Genomic DNA, 20015 nt, shown 5'->3' with positions numbered 1-20015 from the left:
TACCCCTCTTTCGAACGTCCACATCCGCCTCGATTCATTTCGCACGCGTTATCTCTCACATCTCACAGTCAGTTCGACCTAGCCTGAGAATGGACTCGCAAAGAAACTGGGATTTAATCAATCGTTGTGGAATATAGATTATGTTCCAATACAAGAACTTCTTTTTAAATTAAATAGGTTTTTAAAATTTACAGCGGTACTAGAGTACGAAATGATACTATTTTAAGTGATGATTTCATTTGTTCAAATAAAGTGTTCAACTTTATGCGCGATATCAGAAGAAAAATCAGTGACATTTTCAGAAAGAAATGCCTTAGATTTTGCTGGTAAAAATCCAATTTTCGGGAGGGAATATGGCGACATTGGAATGTGGTTACGTTCTTTCGTGAAGGGAACGACGATTTATGAATAATTTCAATGATAATAAAGCCAATATTCCCACCTGGGACCATCAATGATGAAAATGTTCCAACGGCCAAGCCCGGTCCGAAGGCAAAAGACAAAAATTAAAAAAAAACCAAAGACATAAAGACGGAGTGCTCGTATCTAAAAGCACGGGGAAAAAGTGAAGCCTGGTTTGGCGCTGGGTGCTTGTGTGAGTGTGTAAATGAGCGCGGGAATCCATGGCGGCAAACGGAAATTTGATTTGAACTTGTCCTCTTAATTTTTCCATATTTCTTCTTCGAAACGTATTTTAAATGCCTAAAACGAATATATTAAGAAAGTTGGGACTGCGTCCTATTATATTACACCTACTCTTGCTTGGTAATAGGCAGTAATCTCAGATAAAGTTAGTTTTTCTTCTGCTCATGGTGGTTCTGCAGGTTCAAACAGGTCGTTACAGTTCTAGATGACCGTCACTCCCAAATGAAATTAATCGGTCGACGACGGACCAAAGCTAACCTAAAGTTAAAGAAATATGAGTGGGTAAGTGAATTTGGGCAAAAATCAACCTAGAATACTTTGTTTCCGCAATTATTTTATTCAGTTCCCGCCCTATATTTGAATTCAAACTTGTCCCGATTTCGCCGCCAATCCTCTAGCCAATAGTAGAGGTGGTTGAAAAGAAGCTTCATTTTTTGCTTTTAGCCCTCCGTCTTTATGTCTTTGAAAAAAACGGAGCGGAAATAGTAACGTAACCTTAAAAAAGGTGTCCTGATACGACGTCGGTAAAAGCGCGGCATTCCGCCTTCATTCATAAGGTGGGCAAAATCAAGTCCTCGGAGGTTAGTAGTAACCAGCATTAGCCTAACTACATTTCACGTTATCACGTTGCCTAATTTTCTCTCATTTTTTAACACGTGACTAAAAACCAAAATGCCTTGAAACTTCCTGTGAGCTTTCTAAAGAGTAAAGATTATCAAGAATATGCTTATTAGATCTTAAATTTTTAAGTCAGAATGTTGCTTGGTTCTTCGTTAAAAAATATAACAAGAGAATAAATTAAGAGATGCCTGATGTAGTTGGGTGGATTCTGGCAAAATTTGTCCTATTGTGGTAAGTATCCAGTTGCTGGGTAGCCAATAACAAGGCATTTCGCCTTCATTTGATAAGGTAGTCAAAAGCGGGCGCTCAAAAGCGGCAATGGTGGTATCCTGAATAAACGGAGTTAATGTTTCGCTCAGATGCTTCTTACGGGTAGATGATGTGTTCTGCTTACACATTTGAGGTGAGACAGGAGGGAAAAACACATACTTCACAAACTTAGCGAAGCATCCCCCTGTCGCTCTTTCTCATACCGTGGGGTAGGGCGAAGCGAGTTCAGAATTCACCGTGAAAACTAAGCCGAGTTCAAAGAATGGTCGTTTATTTAATGACGTAAAAATACAGAGGGTTATCACCGATGAGTAATTTGCTTCATACACCTGAAGCGCGTGTACGACTTGCCACGACGCTACGCCAATTATTCTTAATGAAGGGAACATTTTCGTAGGTGCTTTGCGCACGCACGTCGTGCCTATAAATTACGGACCGAGTGAACGGGGTTGTCACGTTTTCGCAGAAATCTCCGCATTTCTAAAACGAGTACTCGAGTAGACATTTTCCGGCAATATACAAATCTCAGTAGCTGGAGTCAAGATTCTCGGTTCTGGCTATCGTAGTTCGGCAAAGCTACCGAAAGCTCGGCTTGCTTTTGGCGGCCAAGATCAGGAATCTCGGCTATAGCTGCTAAAAACTTAGGAGTTAGGAGTGTGGATGTTGCCGGAAGATTTTCTACACTGTAATTATTATGATGATTTTATTGGTCATGTCACGGAAAAAAGAGCCTTTTATGCGCACACTTGATGATTTTACGAAAATTTTGGCGCAGTAGAAATTTATCAGTGTTTGTTCGTCTAATTGAAGTTTAATTCTTTTATTAGGGAGACAAGATAAACACGTAAAAACAAAATGGCGTAAAACAAGAGGTACATCATCAATTCATTGTGACGTCTTATCCAAGAACCATACTTTAAACGAAAATTTACAATTTCTAAGTTTAGCACAAACCGAGGGTCAGTAACTTAACCGGTCCAGAAGTTATCGATTTTTTAAAGTGACAACTTGGCAACGCTGCAATCGTGTGGGAAATTTTTTGGGGGGAATTTATAGTATCAGAAATGTGGCTTCTTTTTATACCGGAATAGCATACTCAACAATGGAAACAATCAGAGCTACGGGGGATTGCGCCGTTATTGCGTAAGGCTCCTCCATCGATCGTAATTTGCGGCATTGACATCCGCGATGCCTCTGTGAAAATATTTTCGGTGGGAAATTATAACATTTGGCAACAATGCGCTGGTGCTACACGACTCTTCCGAATTTAGAGAATTCATAGTAAACAGGACTACCTACAACTGCAACGATGGAAACATACGAGAACTAACAACCGTAGCCATACTTTAAGTGCTAGAGAAAGCCGGAGCGCCTGCAATTTTTGTGTATGCAACCAGGACACCCTGAGAACACGAATAGTTGCATCATGACTGGGCATTGAAAAAGCCACAGCGCCTTCAATGTTTTCAGATTTTAGTAGGAAAGTGGGCATTCATACGTCGTTGTGGCATGAAGATCGGGTGGTCGGGGTATTTAATAGACTTGAAAAACAGAAATAAGTATATGAATGATGAATATACAAATGAAATGGAGACTACTCAATATTCATGCGGCAAGTACTCGCGTAACTTTATCGGCAATTATACACTTTGCCTCCTTCTGAATCTTCTCATTTAATCAACTTTGAAATATGTAAAAATTGTATCCCATTAATAATTTAATATCTACCGTATGTAGAAGCGTTGCCAAATAGTGCGATTGGCAAAAACGAGCAGAATCACGATACCTATCACGGACCCATCGCGATCATCGCTGTTTACAAGATGACAAGTTTTCTTGCGTTGAAAAATTCCTCGACTTGTTAAGTAATTTAAATATAAAAATCCACGACTTTTCCCTGGCTTTCCTGTATTTTTTTTGCAGAGTAGCCACATAATTTAGAAAGCGAAATTCCCTGACACATTTTGGTAAAATTCCCTGACAACTGAAGATATGCTAGATCGTTCAAAAGACATAATTTAAAATAGTTTTTAGGCAAAATTCGTCATTCGAAATGTCAAACTCATTCTGGAAAGCAATCAAATGTGACATGAAGATTTTTCCCTGACACTCTAGTCATTTTCCCTGAAATTTCCAGGTTTTCCCTGACTTTTCCCGGTATTCCTTGACAGTGGCAACCCTGTTTTTGGCATGGTTTCTAATAAATAGTCCAACCAAAAACATTTTTGAGCGCGAAGTTTCTTGAAAATGAAAAAATGCAATGATTCACCCGGATGAAAACATTTTCGCAAGGACCCGACTTATCAGGGTCGGGCAAAATTCCTTGACTTAAAAATTATTTGTTAACTCCAAAAAGTGCAAGGGTAAGAGAAAACCCTTTTAAGTTGGGCTAGAACACATAACAGAGAAGATTTTCTAGAAGAAAAAAAACTCAGAGGCCGAATTTTTTTCCAATTCGACATAAGTTACCTCCCTTAAAAACTCAGTATGGGAACTAGGGCTCCTGCCTTTGGAAAATGTACCGTATAAACCTCCATGATTCCGGAAAAGTAAAGTCAGCGGATCGGAAAATCGACAGGGCTTTCAGACGTATGCGTTGCAAAATATGAACATAGGAACAATACTTGAAAACAAACAACTTACTTGAGAACATGCGTACAATTTTTCAAGCATACCTGAAACAGAAAAGAGGCAAATTATATATTTGATAAGAAAATGTTGTCACGCTCAGAGAGGGAACGTCTTTCATGGATAAAATTGGGAGGAACTTTGCGTTTAGTTATGCATGAGAGAGCGTTCAGCTATGAAAATCCATCCCAAATATGCACATGTGCAACTCTACGGTGTTGCAATAATTAAAAAAAAAGAAAAAAAGTGTAGTGGGTTTTCTTATTCGGTTGTCCCTCATAAAGCGGCGAGTGTTAACTGATACATTGCTGAAACGACTTCCCAATTAGGTAGTGCTGTTGCATGAGCCTTTCCCAAGTCGCCACATGGAATGAGGTTTTCCAGGGATTTACGCACGCTTTAATGCAAATGGAAGGGCGTTTCACTTTCAAAATGAAGGTGCCTTGCCTACACCAGTTCCGATACTGGCAACGAGAAACTTTTGATACATTAATCTAGCCTCAAGGAGTGTACACGGCCAGGGTTCCAATTCTTCATGAAAAGTAAAGTCTTGAAATTTCATGTGAAATATTTTATGAAATATCAGAATAATATAAAACATATTTTTCGATATTAAATGAAAGGTTTGGGGTTGAAGGGAACTGGTTTTTTCTTTTTGGCGTTTTTAGCGTGTGCTGCATACCCTGCCCCTGAAAATATGTTTCATATTTTTTATATTTTTCACAACTTCATTAAATATTTCTCGCGGGAAATTTCAACATTTCATATTTTTCATTTCACCCGTGCAACCCTGTCCACGGTCAACTCCACGGTTTTCCATTCGAGTACGCACTTTTCCACGGGGATCCTGCTTCTGTACGTGCATGTTTTCACCTACAGAAGGGTCTATCGACCCGCGGTGCCGCAAGCAGCGGCGTCTGCCGTCAGGTGAATCGATTCCTCCTCTAACCACCGCCGATTCTATTTTCCGATGAATCCCGGCCCTCGCTCCTGCTCCTCCACCCCTGCTGGCTGTCGATCCCTCGGAATTGGGAAAGTTTTGTCTGCGAGTATTGATTGCCGCATCAATTTAATTATGAACAAGGATTTCGTACGCCCGACGTAGTCGGAGGTGCGTCGCGTCTGTCGCCCCCTCTGTCTCGTCGGTGCGCGACCCACGCGCTTCTGCACTTCGACGCGAACGTTCGCACGGCCTTGCTCCCGTCTAGACTCGTTCGATACATCGCACGAGACTCAACCATTTCGATACTTCACACGAGGAGGCTCGGGGTTGGATTGTAGGGGCATCGATTACTATCGAATCGAACCGCTCTTCGATACATCGCAAAAAACTCAACCATTTCGATACTTCACACGGAGAGGCTCGGGGTTGGATTGTAGGGGCATCGATTATTATCGAATCGAACCGCTCTTCGATACATCGCACAAGACTCGACCATTTCGATACTTCACACGAGGAGGCTCGGGGTTGGATTGTAGGGGCATCGATTATTATCGAATCGAGCCGCTCTTCGATACATCGCACAAGACTCAACCATTTCGATACTTTGCATGAAGAGCCTCGGGGTTGGTTAGTGGGAGTATCGATTATTATCGAATCGAACCGCTCTTCACCGAAAAGGACCCGGGGTCCGTGTTTACCGAGTGCTCACGATATTCAAGCCCAGACGGGAGCGAACGCAAGGCAGGGAATAATCCTTGGAATTGTTTACGTTCCCCGTAAACAAGTGGATGAAGAGATCAACCCTTTCCGTGTCTTCTTAGAAGTAAAGCGTGCACGAATTGCAGGGACCCTATTTTCGGTTGGCCACTGTTTGCATGAATTTACCGCTTTTTATCGGATTGTGCATACAGGGGTGCAAAAAGTGTTCGATCTCACGATCCGCGGAGAACTTAGGGCAAATCTTTGGATATGAAGCAAGATCATAACCTCAGAAAAGAGGCCTCGATGGTGTCAAAAGTTAGGCAAATCACCAAGTTTGCCGCATAGGCAAATCCAGACACTCCGAACGGAGGGAAAAGGGGGTCTGGGGGGCTCCCCAATAGAAAATTATCGAAATTTTAAATAATCTAATATATAGTTCGAGTCAGCTTCATCTTAAGTATAACATTTTTTATATTAATCAATTTAAATTTAGTTCTTTAAATTTAAATACAATAATTTTTATTTATGGTTTAAGGATTTCTGGATTTCCTCCTTTTCTTGGATTTCTAATTGAATGATTGGTAATTAACTATCTTTGGTATCTTGTTTTTAAGTTTTTAGTAGTTGAAATACTTTTATATACTAATAAAACTAAAAAATATTTTGTTTAAGTGAAATCATTAATTACATCCCCCACCAATAAACACTTAGATAAAGACATAATCAGATGATGTCAACAAAATGCCAGTATCAGATAGAATATTCAAATCCGTTTAGGCTTATTAACCTAATTTTTTTTTCAACTAATTGGACTATTATGACAATTAAAAAAATTAGGCCAATTATTACATGCAATCCATGAAATCCAGTTAAAATAAAAGCAGTAGGTAGCAAATATAGACGTCCTTCCTTCTCCTTTCATCCGTTCCTTCCTTTTTCTTTCTTCCCTTTTTTTGGGCAAAAAGGAGGGACGTACGCACGCCCCCCCCCCCCCCACTTGATTCCGCCTGTGTTTTGCCGAGAAGCAGACACGCCAGATCACGAAAAAGGGTTGAAGATTTGAGTATTTTTGCACCTTCGGGCGCATCTTTCAATATTATTGTGACTGTCACTCATCAACACACTTTCGGAAATTTGATTCTTGAAAATCGTAGTAAGCTGTGAGTTTGCAATCCCGGGCGACCTTTGACAAGAAATAAGGTCCATCCATGGTGCTACTTATTGATATACATCGAATATATTTGGGGAAGAGGACTTAGAAAATCACGATAAAGAATTAGTACGGCTCCCTGTTGCGTCGATTTCATGTTCGGTTGAATTAAATTCATGAACTCGCGCAAACTGAAGAGAATTTGACTGAAACCGGAACTTTCAATTGAATACCTGCGAGCAGAAATTGATTCTCTGATGTGAAACACAGATTTCAAGTGAATAACAGATGGCCAAAAAACATATCAATGAGTTTCCTTGATTTTTCTTTACATCTCGAACTTCTCAGTTTTTTCGAACTAGAATTTCAGGCGTTCTAAAGTTACAAAATAAAAACCGGAGATAATAGTCAGCACAATAAAATTAGTAAAAATTAAAAAAAAAAACTCATACCCCGTTAAAATATAAAAGTTTCTAAACATATAACATGTTTCAGCGGCATTGCACATCTACATTCAGTACGCTACTGCACGATTGAGGTGCGTAACGCCATTTTAATTAATGTAAGTTTATTGACATTTTCACTGAATTAAAATTAAATTTATTTTACATTCTATGAATTGCTGTTATCAGTTTTTTTTTTTAGATAAAAGCAGTCAATTTACGTGGCTTGGGTATTTCATGTCTGAGTGTTGTGAGCACGTAGTAAGAGCACATAGGCGCAGAATAGAAAGATGAACTTTTACACTTCTATTGCCACGCAGGGGGTAGGCTCAAAAAGGAGGAGGGAAAAAAAGGAATCTTTTAAGGACTGCCACATGCTATGTCTGCACTGCATGCCCTAAGCTGGCTTCTCGAGACGCGTAATTCGAAGAAAAAGACCGGCGTGGGAAACGAGACAGCGCTTGAAAAAATAACAACGCGAAGAAAGTATCGTCGAGACGAGGAGCCTCTCGGAGATTCGCTTTCTGCCAACTTTGAATGGGTGAGATAATCTTGCGGTCAGAAACAAGTTCTCAAAGGGACGAAAAGTTTGAGTCCCTTTTCATCTGCAAAAGGCTACGACTGCTTTGCATAAAACCTTTGAATGGTCATACAAGAAGCTTAAGTTGGAAGGGACAAAGCAAATAAGTGGAAGATCGGCGAACAAACGGTAATTTGCTCGGATTAGCTCGAGAAACAAACTTACGAAATCCCCACTTTAAGGGTCAAAACTCCCCAAAGTCTTTAAATATTTTTTCATCAAGTTGCAAAGGTTGCACTTTCCATTCGAAACTCTTCAGCACTGCCTCCCTTGATTCTATGAACGAACGCATCACTTGCTATCTAGAGCACTTTTATGAAAAGAGTAGGGCTAGGGACACGTCAAAATATACAGATCTTACAGCCCAAAAAGGCAGCCAACCTTCTGACACGAAAAATGTCACCGCCAATCTTCAACTTCCAATTTTCAACCAAGATAGCCGAGAATGTCCGTAGATGAGCGGTCTTCTGCAGATTTGAGTAAATTTATGCAAAAACTAAGTCAAATACGTGATTTACAAACAACGAGTCGTATTAATTGTAATAATGAATCATTCTGGATAAATTGAATTCATAGGTTGGTTGCCTTTAAGGGCCCTAAAAGCTACATGACCTAACCTCAAAACTACCGACATGTCCGTGTGCTATAATACCATTAATCTCTCATCTTTGAACTCACTACTAATAATTAAAATAGCCTTCATACACGCTGGCCTTGTCGATTTCTTTTGACAATTTTGCAGTCGTGAATGCATAGCTGAAGTGCGCTCCAGCTAGAATTGTATTTAGCAAATGGGTGGTTTTTATACGAGGATTAAAAATAAACAAGTGGTACGGAACTTGGCTGTTTTGAAAACGCCTTCAAACGCGGCGTGATACCTCACGCATTCCTGAGAGTTCAAATAGTTGTATCACTGCGCCTTAGAAATGCGACGGAAGATCACAATTGAAATATCCTTCATACACGTTGGGCTTGTCGATTTCCTTTGACATTTTTGCAGTCGTGAATGCATAGCTGAAGTGCGCTCCAGCTAGAATTGTATATAGCAAATGGGTGATTTTTATACGAGGATTAAAAATAAACAAGTGGTACGGAATATAACAAAAGAATATGAAGTATGCAAAACGATTATCCGGGTATCGGAACTTGGCTGTTATGAAAACGCCTTCAAATGCGGCGTGATACCTTACGCATTCCGGAGAGTTCAAATAGTTGTATCATTGCGCCGTAAGAATGTGACGGAAGATTAAAATGGAAATAGCCTCCATGCACGCTGGGCTTGTCGATTTCCTTCGACATTTTTGCAGTCGTGAATGCATAGCTGAAGTGCGCTCCAGCTAATATTGTATTTAGCAAATGGGTGCTTTTTATACGAGGATTAAAAATAAACAAGTGGTGCGGAATAAAACATAATAATAGGAACTTTGCAAAACGATAATCCGGGTATCGGAACTTGGCTTGTTTTTGTTTGGCTGTTTGGCCTTCAATTGCGGTGTGATACCTCACGCATTCCGGAGAGTTCAAAAAGTTGTATCATTGCGCCTTAGAAATGCGACGGAAGATTACAATTGAAATAGCCTTCATGCACGCTGGCCTTTTCGATTTCCTGTAACATTTTTGTAGTCATGAATGCATAGCTTAAGTGCGCTTCAGCTAGAATTGTACATAGTAAATGCGTGGTTTTTATACGAGGATTAAAAATAAACAAGTGGTACGGAATATAACAAAAGAATATGAAGTATGCAAAACGATTATCCGGGTATCGGAACTTGGCTGTTTTGAAAACGCCTTCAAATGCGACGTGATACCTTACGCATTCCGGAGAGTTCAAATAGTTGTATCATTGCGCCTTAGAAATGCGACGGAAGATTACAATAATTGGACTACATTTTGCAATTTGGATTTATAAATTCTAGCCCGCTTTAAAAACAACGTATGTGCCATTAGTTTCCCAATGCACATAAGTGTTTTTCCAGAAGAGCCAGAATTTATAGTTCCAAATTGCAAAATGTAGTCCAATTATAACACACGTATTGGACATTTTAAGATATGAAACCACTATTTCTACCTTACCCACAAAAGCACCTATTTATACAGGGAAACCAAAGGCACAAAAGGTCGTTCCTAAAATGAGCCAGAAATAGTGGATCCTTCAGTGTTGCCACTGAATCTAAAAAATCAAATTCCCTGACATTTCCCAGGTCCCTCTGACACATTTTGCTTAAATTCCCTGACAATTGAAGGTAAGCCAGACGGTTGAAAATACATGATTAGAAATCGTTTTCAGGCAAAATGTGTTGTTCGAAACATCAAACCCATTCAAGAAAGCAAATATATAGGTGACTTAATAATTTTTCCCTGACATTCTCGTCATTCTCCCTAACACTTCCAGGTTTTTCCTATCATTTCCTGGTATTCCCTGACTGTGGCAACCCTGTCCTTGTTGCAAAATGTGGCCCAATTGATCGATGAGAAGACATCGCCCTGGCGAAAGCACGTCAGAGCGGTAATGAAGAAACACCCTCTCTTCGTCCTCGGACCACCACCATCTGGAAACGAGATCGGAGTCCAGCCGACAGCTACACGACTCTCGAACTCGTTAAAAATAGGTATCACTGATTCAAGATGGAACGGGACCTCAGCGGCAATAGGCGACGGCGTCAAAAAGCAACGACAGAACTTATAAAAAGAACCGAAAATAACTTCATTAAAAACGCGAATAAATGAGCGGAACCCATAAAAACAAGAAAGTAGTTCAGTAACTTCGAAATTCGCGGGAGATCAAACTGAATTCGCCGGACTCCGGGGCGGCGACGAAATTATATCTGACATTTATAATTAATAAAACCAGGGCTGGCACATCAACAACTTTCGAATTTAAGGGGTCCCACGGGCGTCGGGAGGCGGATTAATTAGGGGACGACGCGAAAGTAAACAGGGAAAACTCCCGGGAAGCCGCGGGAATCCGCGATGATGTGAATGATGGATTCACAAGAGTGACGGCCCGAATAGAGGGCGGAGCCATGGAGCAGAAAGAACCTCGCAGAAAAATTCGCCGGTATGGTTAAGGAAGAACGCCGTATGAGCCTTCGGACGTTGCCAATTTCCCTTTGACAAATCACGAATCCACGCAATGCTCCCATTCCAGGTCCGTCAAAAGTTCCGGGGTTCGGAACTTTTTTGTTCCAATTCCTCCCACTCCATAACCGGCAAAAGTTCCGGGATTCCTTTTAGATTTTTTCAAAAGTTCTCAGAAAGTTCCGGAAAATGCAAAAGATCCGGAATATTTCGCGAATTCCAAAAGTTCCGGGAGACATAAAAAAAAACTTCCCTACTTCTTCTAATCTCATTTCTCTTTGTAATCACACCTGTCTATAGATGACTGTAGATTCCTAGTCTATACCAATAACGGAATAGAAGCCAAAATAATCATACCAAAAAAAAAGTTCCGGGAAAAATTCAGGAAAATCTAAAAAAATCCGGAATTTGGAACTAGTTCCAGGAAATGGGAGCACTGAATCTAGGGGAAAATGTATGAATTTTTTCTTTCAGATTTTTCAGAGAATTTTGTTTGTAATTTGATCTAAAACATCTGAAAATTTTAAGAAAAAATATTCATAACTTCCTTCAAAAGTGAATATCTACCGAGAGGAAATTTGGCAACATTGGAATGCTCATACGTCGTTATTCCTCAGCATGGTGGTCCACTGATGTTCCGCTGTGGTTTTCGCGGGAAGACGGGGGCTGAGAGAAAGCCTGAACTTGAACTCGTCCGGAACGAAAATAAACAAGACAAATCTAATTCGACGCGAAGGACAAAGAAAAAATAATAAGATCAAAGTTAGGAGCTCCCGAGTTTAAAGCCCCCGTAGAAATGTGTCGCATTAGCTTTTCTGGCACGTGAGGAGGCACTGCTCAACAATACATCCCGAGAGGTAAAGATACTGGTCGCAGTACGGGGGAGGGGGTTGGAAAACAATATTAATGCCGTTCTCAAACTCGTCATACATCATTTGGACGTATTTCTGCCAAAAGAAACCAAGTGCATTACTACGTGAGCCCTGGTATGCGTATATTCTTATGGGTTTCAGGGCTCATGTCTCAATGCACATAGTTGCCTTTGCCAGAAATACGTCTACTTATTTTGAGAGACAATGAAGCGCACCGACCGAAAGTGTGATGCAAACCTCCGACATAATTGAACGAAAAGTTGGATGGAAAGTTGAACATAATTATATGTTTATTCAATTAGGCCCAATTCACACTATAAAACTTTTCATCCAACATAATTGGAAGTTGGATAGTGTGATACTGACGCGTGAAAACGAAAATTTGATGAAAACTGGAACGGCAACTTTAATGTGACGTCACATTCAAATTTTCGTTCAATTTTCGACGGAGTTGGACGTGTGTGATTGAATCAAATTTTTTTGCGTTCAACTTTCCATCTAACTTTTCGTCCAATTATGTTGGATGAAAAGTTTGATAGTGTGAATTGGGCTTAGCTCAGAAATGCTTCAGTCGAAATCATTTATAAAATTTGCCAACTTTCCAAGACTGAGTTTCCAACCCTTTGGTATGAGATACCATCACTCTTCGCCATCACAGTCTCCATATTTTACAAAACGCCGGAGAAAGAAGGGCGAGAGTCTGGTTTAGCTTCTCCTTTTCAGGAGCAGGTAGATTTTTTTCATGAAACGGCAAAAACCGAGGGGAGGGCTTTTTTACAACGAGTGTGCGTTGCAAACCACTTGACAGTGGGAAGGGGGGCTAATACTTTGTGCACAAGAGTCGCGGCAAGGGGGCCGATGAGGGAAGCGGTGGAAATAGAGTGAAGTTGCGTAAGTAAAAAGGGCGTGCGGTAGCCCGAGCTTAGGAACGCATAACAGGAGCGTGATAATCGACTATCGATATTATCCCATTTGAAGCTACGGTAAAGGATCGATTATTAAGGTGTCATTGCGAACACCACGTGTATCGATCCTCTTCCATAGGTTTAGATGGGAGATCAATCGATAAATCGCAAAGCACGCCACGCTGCTGGAACGCATAACGGGAGCGTAGGGAGTTAGTTGTGCAATATGCAGCGTGCATTCGACGCGTTCGTGTCCTTGTCCCTTAAGCTCAGGGCCGCTTTCCTCCAAGCGATGGCCTCGCATCAACGTGGGGCGTTCGCCGTTGGGGTGCGTGGCGTGGTGTGGGGTCGAGGACATGATTGAGTTCGCAAGTTTGCGGATGGTAAGTGAATAACACAGTTGAACTACATTTTGCGATGGGAAACAGCTATATCTAGCTCATTTTAAAGACAGCATATGCACCATTGGTTTTCCTATGCTGCCAAACGCCGTATGAACCTTCAGGCATTGCCAAATTTCCTTTGATAAAATACGAATTTACAGAGAAATTTGTGAATATTTTCCCTCCAATTTTTCAGATAATTTCATTCGCATCCAGACCTAAGTACCGGTGGTACATACCATGTTATGCACTACCGCGGTGGATGACGTCAAAGACCGACTTTTCAAAGGACGATATCTCGGTCAATATCCAACGTAGAAAGTTGCTGTTTGGACAGATCTTCTTATTTTTAGCTAATCTACAAGAATCACGCATCAAAGCACGATTCTGTTAGCAGCGCAACTGGCCCATTTAAGCACCCATCATACTGGTGAAATAAAACGATGAACTAGTTCAACTTAGAACTTCAAACTGCAACAGAGATAGGACAGCAGCAGGAGACAGGAGACACTCTCAGCAGATCGGACGGCGTAGCGGCCGAGAGGCGAGGCAGGTCCCCTAGTTTAAAACACGACCCTCCAATTCAGCTATCGACACTATCGATTGCATGAAACTGTGCCTTCCCCTGTGATCCCTTTGACTTATGGGGCATCAAGCGTGGCGCGGGGACCGCTGCACTTGTCACTTCCGGCTCGGCTTCCGTCCGTAGTCCCGGTCCCAGGTCCCTGCTTCCATCCAGGGGATCGATTCTTGAATCGTTATAGAATGTCCTTGATCGATAAATATCATTGCTAAGATAGGGGTTTATCTATTGCGATCATTCGATAACGATTTAACAATCGATAGACAGCGGGTCGATTGTTTGAATCGTTATCGAATGTCCTTGATCGATAGATATCATTGCTAAGATAGGGATGTATCTGTTAGGATCATTCGATAACGATTTAACAATCGACCGACAGCGGGTCGATTGTTGAATCGAGTGTCCTTGATGGATAAATATCATTGCTAAGACAGGGATTTATCTATTGCGATCATTCGACAATGATTAAACAATCGATCTGAAGAGTGTTTTTTAAGGGGCCGTTCGTAAATTACGTAAAGCCCTAAGAGGAGGGGGTGTGCGTCCTACGCGTTACAGGGAAGAGATGAGGGATATTTTGGGTGTAATTTTTAAATTTTCGAAAAAATAGACGCAGTGTGGCAACTTTGTCCTGAAGTTCATAGACCCGATTGGCAATTTTTGTCCTAAAATTCATAGACCCGAAGTGGCAATTTTCGTCCTAAAATTCGTAGACTCAAAAAGCAAATTTTTGTTTTTAAATGTATCACAAAAAGCCAATATAAAGGAGTGGGGGGCGTTCGAAGAATCCAATTTTCAGCATACATATTTCATGAAAATTTCATGAACAGCCCCTCACTCTACGCAATTGAAAAACATTCGAAATGCGACATATTAAAAAAGTAATGACTTCCAAAGTTTTACCATATTTGCATAGAGCTTTCGGACTGTTCTGTACATTTCATGTCGGTACTAGGACGATTTGTATTCTTGCGTGCTTTAAAAATACCCTGGAGAGAATCCGTCGTTCTAAAAATACCCCGAAGGGAATTCTATATCAGAAATGATTACCGCGTGCTTTGTACCGTAGTGCGAGCGATTCGTCGATATGCATGTATGGTTGCATCATTAACACATATCCTTCGTTTGAATATTTATAATCATTACCTAACAAATGATGGAGTATTTGATTGTGTAGGCATGTTCGGCTGGTAGATACATTATCATTTGTAATACAGAGTCGTATTCATAATCGTTCCTTAAATGTCCTTAAGTCATAAGTCTTCCTAAAGTCATAAGAATTACGTCGGGTGAGGCCTTAAGTTTAAGGAACGACTATGCATACAACCCTGAGTCACTAATTAAGACAGGTATAAGAGTCAGTGGCGTTTTCTGAATGAACATTTTAAGGAGACTGAGTTGACACGCAGGCCAAGGGCGGTGGCGATTCTTGAAAGATGGCAACACTGTTTTTCCTCCATTTAAATGTATACAAAACAATCGATTCTTGGTGAGGCAGCTTGCGCCTCACCGATAATCGATATTTTGGATGGATTTAAATGGAGTAGAAACAGTGTTGCCGACTTGCGGAAGCGCCACTGGCCAAGGGCGAGGGGGTATGGAGGTTACGCATACTGCTATTACGCCTTCATTATTCGAGGTAGGCAAGACCGCGTAACGCATAACGCTTGAGGCGTGAAGCGCTTCGGGGGGTTGGTCACGGTCAAGGATCGTAGCCCCCTGGTTAAATAAAATCCTGACGGATAATGCTACTAGTTTTTCGGAAAAAAAAGTGAGGGGAAAAAGGATAAGTGGAGATTTCTAGCGTCTCAAATGCTTCCACATTGATCCGTTGATTGCTATCGCTGTTAGTTACATCAGAAACGAGTGAGAGGGGAGGAATTCAGTGGAGGGAGAAACATTGAGGGCACGTGGTAAACCTCACCATTAATCAAGAACTTTAAACCCGGAGGGAAAGGAAAAGGGCGATCGGGTATTGAGTGGAACTACATGCTTAGTTCACACAGCGGCTTCTTATTACGCCCATTATTCAGGGTTTCTGTATTATGCTGAGGTTGAAGCCTGAGGAGTGACGATCAAGGGAAGAAAAAAAAAGAAAAAAAGGCGCAGTTGTAGGCACAATGATGGAAACTGATGAATAATAAGGAACCAAGGTTGAAAACGATCGATAGACTACGCACTTTTCACTGAAAAATAATGATATTTTCTTTCTCCATTTCTTTCTAACCCCCTCGTTTCCAACACATATTAAGGAGTATATACTTAAACATTTGAACTCAATTCTCTTGACGGACGTCGCCCATGGGGAACCCTAGGATTGTCTACAGGGAGGAATGCTACCGTGCTATGAAAAAACGCCGTATGGACATTCGAGAGTTGCCAAATTTCCTCCGATAAAATGTTCATTTTTGAGGAGAGTTATGAATATTTTTCATCGATATTTTCAGAAACTTCAGATCAAATTAGGAACAAAATTTTCTGAAAAATTGGAAGAAAAATATTCACAACTTTTCCCGGATATTCATGATTTGTCAGAGGAAATTTGGCAACGTCTAAGGACTCATACGGAATTTGTCCTTGGCAAGGATAGGTGGTAGACCCTTGAACTTCTGCTCAAAAAATATCTTAATATCTTAGTCTTGGAAATTTTCTGTAAAGGGGGAGGCTTATGGAGGGGGGTGGCTATATAGGGTGATCCAAGGTTTAACCGCCAGGCTACAAAAGCTTGTTCTATGGGGTCAAAATAGGACTTTTGTTTTCATGCATTCGTTCCAAGACTGCTTCTTGAAGGGGCTACAGCCATTTCAAATATTAGGGAAATGAATCGATTTTTCTGAATTTTGGCAACAGTAATGCACCGCATCTTGCAAAAATGTATGGGCATTCATGATTTAACACGCTAGATAGTGACATTAGAAAAATCGAAATTTCAGTTAAAACTGGGGTTTTGGGAGGATCTTGGACTTGACCAATAACTTGGTTTTATGGCGTCTAAAATTGGTATTTTGCGGACCCTTGTGAAACCTCTTGAAACCCCATTATGAGCAGAGATTTTCATTTTTCTGATGTCACTAATGAATTTCGGACACAAGATGTCTACTATCACAGGCTGACCGAAAATAAATACTTTTGCAATACTTTTTCAGTATATTTCGAAGAAATTCAGTACCTTCTTGACAGATAAATTCAGAACTTTTTCAGTACCTCCATTTGACGAAATTAAAAAATGTCAAAAATTTAAAATTCTCGCTTGAATTGCGACAAAAATGGCGCTGACACAAAATTTCATTGGTGGCTTAAACATTAACTGACTGAACAATCACGATGCTTTTCAGCAGTAAAAATGATAAAGAGAAGTGACAGATGGAGTTGCGCCAGCGTAGGTAAGTGTTTTATTTTTTGTTTTCTCTCCCCCATGGATTAGGGCTCCTGACGATACCCACCACATTAAAAAGAACCCACCAAAGGCTCTCTTCGCTCTACCTCCAAGAGCAGTAGCATCCTCTGTCTGATCCGGCTCTCCAATGGTGGTGTGAAAAAGAGCTTGTCAAAAGGTGTTTCCCTATTCCTCTTCTAAGTTGTGGATTATAGCTACTGGTGATATAATGGAAATAAATAATTTGTAACTTCAAAATCTGAGAGTGTTTTCATTGTAGTCATGTGAAGCTGAAATTTTCAGGTGAAAGCCGCGCCAAGCTATTCCAACTCTCCTGATGTAATTCAAATGGTGAGACTGCACGTAAACGGTCAAAGCTCCAAGGATACACGCTATCAATAGATATTTAAGAGAACCAGTAGATTTGAAATGTTGAGTGCAGGTGATTACAAATTGTATCAAATAACTAGGTACTTATTCCATAGTTGCAGATAACCTCAGATCAAGCACGTATGGTTGAAAATGTTGTAGAGGCCTGTTCGGATAATAATACATGAGCTTACCGATATATTTTAGTAACCAATAATTTTCAAAACCGACAAAAGATTGAGACCTAAATCAAAAAGCCCATGGTGAGCCACGGCTACTTTCTTTAAATTACACGATAATCAAGTTTAATTGGAGTCCCATCTGCGATATGAAATACTGACAGAATACTGAGCGAACACCACAACAGCCTACAATAAGTTTACGATCAATTAAAGTTCAGAGACTTTCTTTACGCGTTGAGCAGGGGTAAGTGAGTACGGAGTCTTAGAGAGTGAAAGCCTTTGACATAACTATAACCATGAAAGGCTAAAGTGAGGTTACAAATACAAACACTATTTCAGGGTGCAAGATGCTGGTTGGGCTTGGAAACCACAACTAGGATTACGAGATTAGCAGGATGGATTTAGATACCGTAGAAAACTTACCTGATTCAAGTATCTCTCGTTTGGAGCTATCCATCCAGATCAACAACGAAACTGTGTCATGAGGTCGGTATTGAAATCGAAGGTGCAAAACTGCCACTCAGTAAAAACAAAAGTAGAAACAGGAGAACGGTTGCCTGCGGGAGTATGAGTTCTATACAAGACGCGATCCGCTACTATTATAATACGATAAAATTGTTAATCAAAATTAAACTGCGATTACTGAAAATGAAACGACAAGTCAAACTGCAGAATTCACTGATAAAAACAACCGAACTTCAATGGCGGTCAGACGATTGGAGTATTAAAAAACACGGGAAGGTGTTAGGATAGCCACTAAAGGATTAAGTTATATAGCTTTAACTCTCAGAAATAATGTTCTAAAGGGAATCACTGCGAATCTAAATTAATAGGTCGTAAACCCACGGAAAACTATAAATACCGAAACAGCTGTATTTATTTTGTATTGAGAACCAAAACAATAAACCAGCAAGGGTGAACTCGCTAACCAGAGGGCAGCACATGACAAAACCGTCGGAAACGCGCGCTTTTCGAATAATTTCCTGACGAGGGAGCATCGCGTCGCTTCTTCCTTCCCCTCCCCCCTCTCCACTCATCCTCTTTTTTTTGCCATGAGAAATGCTCACCCCGCTCAAACTCTGACTAAAATGAAAGTTTCATTTTCTAGAAAAAATCTGAAACATTAAATAATGAACAGGCGATGCCAGAAAATATATTAAAAGTAGATATGCTGAGTCAGGACTGAGGGTTGCTTCGAATTTCATGAAATTACTTGGAGGGAACGTTTATCGTAGTGCAGTACATACACAAAATAAACATTCCTCATGTTGCAAAATTTTCTATTACTGCGCACAGTACTACTCAAAGATGAGAGCGCCATGAGCGAGGTGGGTGAGGAAAAATTATTGTACTTTTGTGAGCGAAATATATGTTTGGGGAATTCAACAGTAGTCAGCTACTGCGGGGCCGGACCATCATTCGATACGCTGCACCTACCAGCCTACCTGATCGAACATTTTGACAATAACGCAAATAACGCGATCAGCCATTTCATGAGCAGCTTTACCTTGAATGATCCAAAATTTCAGGAAAAAAAGCAGAAATTTATTTATGGAAAATTACTATATTCGGTAAACTGAAAAATATATGCTTATTGAATGGAGTAATTTTCTGTTTTAAGAATTCCACCTTTTTCTCCTTTAATTATGTATTATTTTTGATGAAAGTGTTCAGGAAGGCCACAGCTATGACAGAGCACTCCATTTCTCAGTAATAATAAAGAATATTTAAAATCTTTTTTGATCAAATGGGTGCCTTATGGAACTCTGATTCTACAAAAGCAGTTGCTGTTTGATCACCATAAATTGAAATGTAACATCATTAATTAAGGGACGAAATGGTGTAATATTGGGACTGTAGTCCATGCGACAGAAAGTGGCAGATGAGAGGTAGAGTCAGGTGAGCGGCTTGACTTTTTGTTTGAAGGTTGATTGGCGTTAGTGAGCCAGGGTTCTTTAAGTGAACCAATATGCCTGCATTTCAACCCTTAAAAAATATCTTAGGCCAGCCACTGCTTCCAGCCCTCATCCGCCACTTTTCAAGGCACAGATTAGACTTTTATTGTGAGGGAAGTTGATGAAAAACATACAAGGGAAGTAGTTAAAAATATTGCGTCTACTGCCTCCTGTGAAAATGCAGAATGAGTACACAGTATTATGTATGATTTTTTTCCGAAAAGGGAAAGTGGAGAAAGAGATATTTAAATTCAAAAGGAAAGACATATACATCCTTGTAACGCCATAGGGCAGTATTTCCCATTAAAACACATGCATTTCAGCAGATAA

At 40.5% G+C, this 20015-nt stretch overlaps 1 protein-coding gene across 1 annotated transcript in view; it reads right to left on the bottom strand.

Moving 5' to 3' along the window:
- Positions 1–18640, bottom strand: part of LOC109036570 (ecdysone receptor) — a 289601-nt gene extending 270961 nt beyond the window's left edge. Inside the window, exon 1 of the mRNA XM_019050871.2 lies at positions 18154–18640. The gene's annotated coding sequence lies outside the window, so the exon portion shown is untranslated. The remainder of the gene's footprint in view (positions 1–18153) is intronic.
- Positions 18641–20015: the final 1375 nt, after the last annotated feature.

The sequence above is a fragment of the Bemisia tabaci genome, chromosome 5 (assembly GCF_918797505.1).
Source record: "Bemisia tabaci chromosome 5, PGI_BMITA_v3".
Taxonomy (NCBI): domain Eukaryota; kingdom Metazoa; phylum Arthropoda; class Insecta; order Hemiptera; family Aleyrodidae; genus Bemisia; species Bemisia tabaci.
Note: the sequence above shows the minus strand (reverse complement) of the source record. Positions and strands in the feature narration are given on the sequence as shown.